Here is a 9222-nt window from a genome sequence, read left to right as displayed (position 1 = left end):
CTCCTAATAGAAAAATGACCCACCCACTCCTGTCAAGGCCACACCCTGTTTTTGTATGACCTGCCCAGGAATTTTCAGGGGACACACACACTAGTTCTGGGGGGGGGGGGGGCGCACTGGATACCCTTAATTTGCATAGTTTTTCTCTCACTTCCTGTTTGGCTATGGGGCAGGAAGTGAAGGCAAATCTCCCCAATTAGACACAGATAATACACTGATAATACACAAAATAAACTGACAGGGGCTATAACCCTCCCTCACTTTACCCAAAATTAAAGAAAATAAAAAGTGTTGATTATAGTTCTAGTTTAAGCACAAATTTCAGAGAGTTTTATTGAGAGGCCTAAGAAAATATAACCATGCCAAAAGGCCAGGATACAGCATTGCTAATATGTATGAATGTGTGTGTTAGGGCCCCCCACAAACACCACCCAATGTTAAATAAACAATTTTCTTAATTTGCAAATAAGAATTATCTGCTCATTTTTGGGGGATGCCTGCACCCCTAATAGGGTGAAGACAACTCACAAATGTTGTCACTTTATACTTCAAATTCATTCACTTCCTGTCACATAGCCAAACAGGAAGTGAGGGTAAAACCTTACTAATGTCTTTTGTTGGGGACACACAGATCAATCTAAATAGTTTCCCATTATGGAAATTGCATTTTGCTGTGTACACCCCAAATTATTAGGGATCTTGGACGATGTTTACATATGTGGGCGGGACTTACGTAAGTCCCGCCCACATATGTAAACACCGTTCAAACCACACATGTGAGGTATTGACGCTTGCGTTAGAGCGAGAGCAATACTTTTAGCACTAGACCTTCTCTGTAACTATAAACTGGTAACCTGAAAAAAAAAAAAAAAACGTCGCCTATGGGGATTTTAAAGTACTGAAGTTTGGCCCCATTCCATGAGTGTTTGCAATAGTAAAGCGTGACATGTAAGGTATCTATTTACTCGGTGTAACATCATCTTTCACATTATTGCCAAAAATTGGGCTAACTTTAGTGTTTTGTTATTTTTTAACCACTTGAGCCCCAGACCATTTTACTGGTCAATGGCCGGGCCAGTTTTTGTGATTCGGCACTGCGTCGTTTTAACTGACAATTGCGCGGTCGTGCGACGTGGTTCCCAAACAAAATAGGCGTCCTTTTTTTCACCCACAAATAGATTTTTTTTGGTGGTATTTGATCACCTCTGCGTTTTTTCTTTTTTTTGGTATAAACAAAAATAGAGCGACATTTTTAAAAAAAAACAAAAATCATTTTTACTGTTTGCTATAAAAAATATCCCCAAAATTAACTAAAAATAATATTTTTTTCCCTCAGTTTAGGCCGATACGTATTGTTCGACATATTTTTGGTTCCAAAAAATCGCAATAAGCGTCTGATTGGTTTGCGAAAAAGTTATAGCGCCTACAAAATAGGGGATAGTTTTATGGCTTTTTTATTAATATATTTTTTTTTAATAGTAATGGCAGCGATGAGTGATTTTTATCGGTACTGCGACATTATGGCGGACACATTTTTGGGACCATTGGCATTTATCTAACGATAAATGTTCTAAAAATGCATTGCTTTCTATAAAAATGTCACTGGCAAGGAAAGGGGTTAACACTAGGGGTGAGAGAGGGGTTAATTATGTTCCCTGGGTGTGTTCTAACTGTAAGGGGGGGTGGGACTGACTAGGGGAAATGACAGATCGCTGTTCATACATTGTATGAACAGACGATCTGGCATTTCCCCCCCTGACAGGACCGGGATAAAGGGGAACTCCGCGCCAAATTTCAAACAAGAAACCGGCGCGGGTCTCCCTCCAGGGGTACATAAGGCTCTTCGGCTTTGTCCGGAACGTGAGGGGTTAAACCCACGCCGAAAAACAGCGTGGGGTCCCCCCAGATCCAGACCAAGCCCTTATCCCAAGCACGCAGTCTGGCCGGACAGGAATGGGGGTGGGGACGAGTGAGCGCCCCCCCTCCTGAGCCGTACCAGACCGCATGCCCTCGACATGGGGGAGTGTGTGCTTTGGGGGAGGGGGGCACTGCCCTCCCCCCACCCCAAAGCACTCTTGTCCCCATGTCGATAGGGACAAGAGCCTCTTCCCGACAACCTTGGTTGTCGGGGTATGCGGGCGGGGGGCTTATCAGAATCTGAGAGCCCCCTTTAATAAGGTGGTCCCCAGATTCCGGCCCCCACCCTATGTGAATGAGTATGGGGTACATCGTACCCCTAACCATTCACCTGGGGGGAAATGTAAAGTAAAAAAACACACCACACAGAATAAAATATTTTATTAATCAGCTCCGGGGGTCTTCCGCCGGGGCCCCCTTCACCATGAAGCTCCTTGCTTATGGGGGAGGGCCGCGGGCTTCGTCGCTTTCTGCCGGGGGGAGGGCGCCACCCACCCGCGGTCTTCATCGCTGTCTTGCGCCGGGGCCCCCTTCACCATGAAGCTCCTTTGCTTATGGGGGAGGGCCCCGGGCTTCGTCGCTTTCTGCCGGATGGGGCCTCTCGATGGCCTTTTCTGCCTGGCACCTACGCAGGGGCCAGGGCTTCTCTCCGCTGTCTTCCGCCGGAGGGCGCCACCCTCCGGGCTTCTGCGGTGCCTTCCGCTTCTGCCTGGCTCCTCTGCGGAGCCCAGGGCTTGTCTCCGCTGTCTTCTCCCTTCTCTTCCATTCGATGTTGACACGACGAGGTCCCGCGCTGAAATGCCGTCTGAGCGGTGGGCATCGACTTATATAGGGCAATGCCGCCATGTGACCTCAACCCATGTGACATCACATTCCCATCATGCCCAGGGAATGTGATGTCACATGGGTTGAGGTCACATGGTGGCATTTCCCTATATAACTCGATGCCCACCGCTCAGACGGCATTTCAGCGCGGGACCTCGTCGTGTCAACATCGAATGGAAGGGAAGGAAGAAGACAGCGGAGAGAAGCCCTGGGCTCCCGGAGGAGCCAGGCAGAAGAGGGAACAGAGAAGACAGCGGAGACAAGCCCTGGGCTCCCGGAGGAGACAGGCAGAAGAGGGAACAGAGAAGACAGCGGAGACAAGCCCTGGGCTTCCGGAGGAGCCAGGCAGAAGAGGGAAGAAAGCGGAAAGAAGAGGGGACAGAGAAGAAAGCCCTGGGCTCCGCGGGGGAGACAGGCAGAAGAGGGAACGCCAAGACAGCAGAGAAAAGACCGTGGAGTTGGCGCACCCCCGGCAGAAGACGAGGAACAAGACCGGAGCCCTGGCGGAAGGCACCGGAAAGACCGGGTGTCAGGGAAGGTTCCCCCCGCTGGTGTTACTGCCTGGTATTTGACGTGCAGTACTGTGGCCCACCACCAGGTGTCTCCCGGCAGTCCTGCCGGGGGAGCTCTCCCCTGGTGGTATTATGTGATCCTTGGGCTGCAGTACTGGCGTCCATCAGCGGGGGGTTCTTGGCAGTATGGAGCATACAGCCCTTCCTGCGTTCAGGTGTGACCTGAATGCAATCAGCACGCCTTTATAAATACCCGGCGTGTGTAATCACTCCTCGCCCTGGTATCGTCCTACCTCCCGGACCTGAGCCTGTTATCTGACCCTGCTATCTGGACTCTGTTTCTGTTCCCCATCCTGAGCCTATCCTGGACCCATCCTGGACCCGTTCTTCCCTTTGCCTGTTTACATTGGTTCCTGTTCCCTCTTGGATTCCTGCCCCGCAGCTTGTCCATCCATCCGCTCCCTGATCCGCTGTGTTCCCATCCTCACCCATCTGCTGACTTCCCCTGTGTATGACCTCGGCCTGGCTTCGTTTATGAATACGGTATTTCCCCTGATTGCATATGCTATTTTGTTGCGCACCGGTTGTCTTCATTTATTTGTTAATAAACACCTTTTAACTTCACCGCATACATTGTGGGTCTCCTCTGTGCAGTCACACAGTGCTGGTCTACTATACTCTCCTGACACCGGGGGATAGGCGCTATCCCCCGGCAGAAGTCGCCAAAGTCCGGATGCCCCCCCTAATGTTAAAGAGCTTAAATGGGTTGGGGGGCCCCGGCGGAAGGCACCGGATAAGACCGGGGTGGGATGGCGCCCTCCCCCGGCAGAAATCAGAGAAGCCCAGGGCCCTGGCGAAAGATCGGGAGAGAAGAAACCCCCCTTCTAAAAGAGCTAAAAGAAGAAAGGGGGGGCCCCGGAGCTGACTAATAAATTATTTTAAAAATGTGTGTGGTGTGTTTTTTTTACTTAGGGTGGGGGGGGGCTCCCTTATTAAAGGGGGCTCACAGATTCCGATTAGCCCCCGCCCGCATACCCCGACAACCAATGGCAAGGGTTGTCGGGAAGAGGCTCTTGTCCCTATCGACATGGGGACAAGAGTGCTTTGGGGTGGGGGGGCAGTGCCCCCCTCCCTCAAAGCACACACTCCCCCATGTTGAGGGCATGCGGTCTGGTACGGCTCAGGAGGGGGGGCGCTCGCTCGTCCCCACCCCCATTCCTGTCCGGCCAGACTGCATGCTTGGGATGAGGGTTGTCTGGATCTGGGGGAACCCCGCGCTGATTTTCGGCGCGGGTTTAACCCCCTACGTTCCAGACCAAGCCTAAAAGCCTAATGTACCCATGGAGGGGGACCCGCGCCGGTTTCTTGTTTGAAATTTGGCACGGCGTTCCCCTTCATGGTCAGCGCAGGCTGAAAACAAGTCGGAGATTCCCGTGCGCCGCGTCACGAAGCGCAATTACGGGTACGCCGCTTGGTATTTACCAAGATTTTCTCGGCGTACTGACAAGGCGCACGTGAAACCCCGAAAGTTCTCTGTACGCATGCCCAGTATGAAAATGAACCTCCCGAGGTTCAGGCGCACTGTGCAAGCGTACGGGGATCGGTTTCCTAAAATCACTTTCAATTCGGCCTGCAACACACATTCAAACACATGTCACTTCACTTCCCCCGCATCACCCCACCTCCCCCCCTAATAAACTCCCGCCCGAATCCCCGCAATTTACATTTCAATATGCCGTGCGCCAGGTCTATACAGGCGCACCATGCGCCCTCTCCTGTGCGCACTGAGCACTTTAGTAACTAAGGAAATACACTGCACTAGCAGCGTATTTCTTTAGTAAATGTCAAAACGGCTGCTACTCCTGCTTTTGCTCCGTGAGTCATGGAGCAAAGGCTTGGTAAATCAGCCCCCCAGTCTTCATGTGGCTTTACTCAAACCTACAGTTCCGGACCCCTTCACCAACTGGAATACCGGTCCTCCTGAACCAGCGCTCATCAATGGTGAGGAGGAATTCAAGGTGGAGTCCATCCTGGATTTTAGGAAGAGACGTAACCAGGTTCAGTATCTGGTGAAATAGAGGGGATATGGCCCAGAAGAAAACTCTTGGGAACCAGAGACTAATATCCATGCTAAAAGACTGATCTCAGCCTTCAAAAGATCCCACCAAAGTAAGGTGACCCAGTGGGCAGCCGGAGGCTGGAGGGGGGCAATGTCATGAAAGGCGTTCCAGCAACCATCCTCGCAATTTGCAGTTTGGCGCCAGGATGTGCTATTTAAAGGGGTCTGACCTCTGCTGCCCAGTCTACAGCATTTCCTGAGACCCCTGCTATTCGTTACTTTTGTTTACTTGATCTGTATCTGACTTGGCTCATCCCTGACCATTCCTGATTGCTGCCCGCCTCTGATCCCGGTTTGTGTAGACTTTGCTTCTGCTCCTCCCCTGGCCTGATTACTGCACACCCGATACTGACCCGGCTTGGACTTTGACCATTCTTTTGGATTCCGTTACGATACCCGATCTGCCTGCCTGTGCTTGACCCGCCTGTCTTCACCTATCTGACTTCTGAACTACAGAACAACACCTCCCTGCTGCCTGCTGTGTCCAGTCCTCTCTCTGCACACCATTCCAGTCCTCCGGACTCCCAAACACCTCCCTGCCATGTCCAATCACCTGCCTGTATACTGTTCAAGCTTCCAGGACTACAGGACACCTCCCTGCTGCCTGCTGCACCCAGCCTGCTGCCTATGGACTGCTCCAGGCATCTAAAGACCGGGCTAGGCCTCTACATCAACTACCCTATCAGGCACTTGTGCCCCTTTGCACTTCTGATCCCATGTCTGCTTTGTCAGGGGTTCCTGAGTCAGAGGTATATGAGAGGCTGCTCCCTGCATACTGGGCTCCACCACCAAGTACGTGACAAGGGGCTTCATAGCTGCTGGTAATCCAGGACTGATTCATTTTGATAAAAGTCAGATGGTCCACCGAGTCTGTGCACAGACATGTTCTATGATCATAAAAAAACCTCCAGCAGCTCTGAATGCCTGTTCCGAAAGCACACTGGATGCAGGGCAGCCCAGAAGCTCATTAGCATACTGGGCACGTTCTGGTCAGTGGTTTATTCTCATGACCCAATAACCCAGTGGATCGTTGACTGGAAAGCTCCCTATCCCTGTTTTTGCCCCTAGATAATCATCTACCATGTGATGCAGACGCTGCCGATGGGATGTGGAAGCTGACAGCCCTGGGTGGCGATGACTAAAAAAATGTACTGTAACGGACACATGCATGCTGCCGAGACAGTTATAATCTTCGTGCAGGGGGACTACAAGGAACTGCATGGCTTGTCACAAGTGGATGTACCACAGTGTATTCTGAGCTCAAAGGGTTAATTGGACAAGTTTCTTTTCATTGTTGAATGCTAATGTTCCCTTCGCATACCTAATGAACCCTCTTTTGTGTGCAGGTAAACAGCCCCCTGTGAGGTGTATGCTGATGGGGATTATGTGTGAGTGATAATTGTTTTAAAGGTTAATTGAATTCTATGTGCCTGGCCAGGAAATGTTAAGTGGGGTGAGGTGCCGAAGCGTCTAGAAACTGGCCAAGTGATTAATTCAAGGAGATGTCATTGTTTCAGGGGGTCTGTGTTGAAGCCCCCTACTGGGAAAAGGGGAGGGCGGAAACTGTCATTGTTCTTGTAACAGTTGTAACCAGATATAAGCAGGTGAAATATGCCAAATAAAGTGAGTCTGCTTGACCCTCCAAACGTAGCACGTCTCGTTTCTTGGAAGGGCGTTCGATGGGATATACCGGCGGTACCTGCATATCATAACTTGTCAGCAAAAAGGACGTCTCCAACGGCCGATACCCCTCACTACCAGCGGGTAGCCGTTACATTGGTTGGCAGTAGTGGGATGGTCCTTTTATCCAAAGAGCAAGTTCTGAATGGAGTCGCAGTACGCCAGGCTGAAAAGATCCACACTGAAAGATCTATTGGAGATTCGTGGTAGGAGCGCCAGCAACAGACCACGGAGGGAGCTGATAGCTGAACTGCTGGAGCTGGACGAAATGGATGGATCCATGGAAGGAACTGAGCCCCTTGTACCGGTCAGCGAGGAAGATGTAATTACTGGGATTGTACAGCGGAGATTATCCTTGTATCCAGAAACGTCCGTGGAACTTATCAACCAGCTGTTCCGGGAAGCAAGGGAAGAAACACAAACGAAGAGGGGACAAGAACTGGAACTGGTAAGAGCGAGACAGCCCATTACACCTGCAGTTCCTACCCCCCCACCTGCTGCTACAGGAAAGAAAATACCGTTCACTGCATTTAAAGCTTTTGTAGAAAGTGAGGAGGAAATCGATGGATATTTGGCGGACTTTGAGAGGCAGTGCTCACTACACCAGGTACCACCAGACCAATGGGTCACTATTTTGTCGGGGAAATTGTCGGGCAAAGCCAATGAAGCCTTTCGGGCTCTCGCCCCAGAGGATATTTTACAATACCAGCAAGTTAAAAAGGCGCTGCTAACCCGATACGCCGTAACTCCAGAAGCCTACCGCCGTCGCTTCCGGGAGTCCAAGAAGAAGGCTGTGGACTCCCACATGGAATGGGCAAACCAGTTACAAAGGGTGGCATCCCATTGGGTCCAAGGGTGCAAGGCCAACACCGGGGAGGAAGTATTACAGCTGTTCCTAATGGAACATTTCTTCCAAGACCTGGCCGCAGACATACAAGACTGGGTACGAGATCGCCGTCCCGCTAACTTAAACGAGGCGGCTCGGCTAGCAGATGAGTACGCGGAGACAAGGAAAGTAAGCCAGGGTACTATGCGGCTGGCTCAGAAGGTGGTACCGCGTACTCCAACCGTCACCCCACGCCCAGAGTTTCGGGCTCCAGTCCCACCAGGACCACCACGTCCTCAGGGGCCTAACAACTACCCCCGGGATTCGTCTAGGGTGACGTGCCATCACTGCAGCAACACGGGACATATTGCTCGTTATTGCCCTCTAAGAGCTACAAATAACAATTGGAGACGTACAACACCCAACACAGAAGTCACTCCATCACGTCCCTCTGCGGCCCACTGCCTGGAGACCGAGGGGGGCCCGGAGGAATGTCTGGGGATTTTGTATGAGGCAGACCCAATACAAGCTGCCTCCCCAGATAACCGTCAGCATCACCGTCAGGAGGTACGGGTGAATGGACAAGTAGCACAAGGCTTAAGAGATACCGGGGCCACTATCACTCTGGTTCAAAAACATCTGGTAAAGCCAGAGAACCTCTCCACTCGTACAATTGCCGTCCGGGTCGCAGGGGGCGCTGTATTCCGCTTACCCACCGCCCGGGTGCACTTAGACTGGGGAGTCGGGTCAGGAAAGACCACCGTTGGTATCATGGACAACCTACCGGCCGAGGTTGTGCTGGGCAACGACATTGGCCCTCTGACTTCGGCGTATCTACCTACACCTGATGCAGCTTGCCCCGTGACCACCCGCTCACAGACCCGTATCACAGATGATCCTACAACAGGCCAGGAGACCCAGGTAAGCCAAGAACCGACATGTAACCCCACTACGGTAGAGAGACCCATAGCTTGGGACACCCCAGAGGAATTTGGGAGGGAAACTAGGGAGGACTCCACCCTTCAAAAGTATCAAGAATTAGCAGACAGTAGAGGGGATGAGCGGGAACGTTTTATATGGGAGGGTGACAGGTTATACAGATTGACTGAAGGCAGAAAGAGAGGCGGTGTCCCTTCGCAAAAGCGCCAACTAGTGGTACCCAGAAAGTACCGGTTGGAACTTCTCCGAATCGGCCACGACATTCCGTTGGCAGGGCACCTAGGGGGTAACCGCACCACCTACAGGATCACCCAGACTTTCTTTTGGCCAGGGATCTCGAAGGATGTGCGACGTTACTGCAGCACCTGTGACGTATGCCAACGGGTAGGAAAAAGAGGGGACCA

The sequence above is a fragment of the Rana temporaria genome, chromosome 1 (assembly GCF_905171775.1).
Source record: "Rana temporaria chromosome 1, aRanTem1.1, whole genome shotgun sequence".
NCBI classification, from domain to species: domain Eukaryota; kingdom Metazoa; phylum Chordata; class Amphibia; order Anura; family Ranidae; genus Rana; species Rana temporaria.
This window is presented reverse-complemented; position numbering follows the sequence as displayed.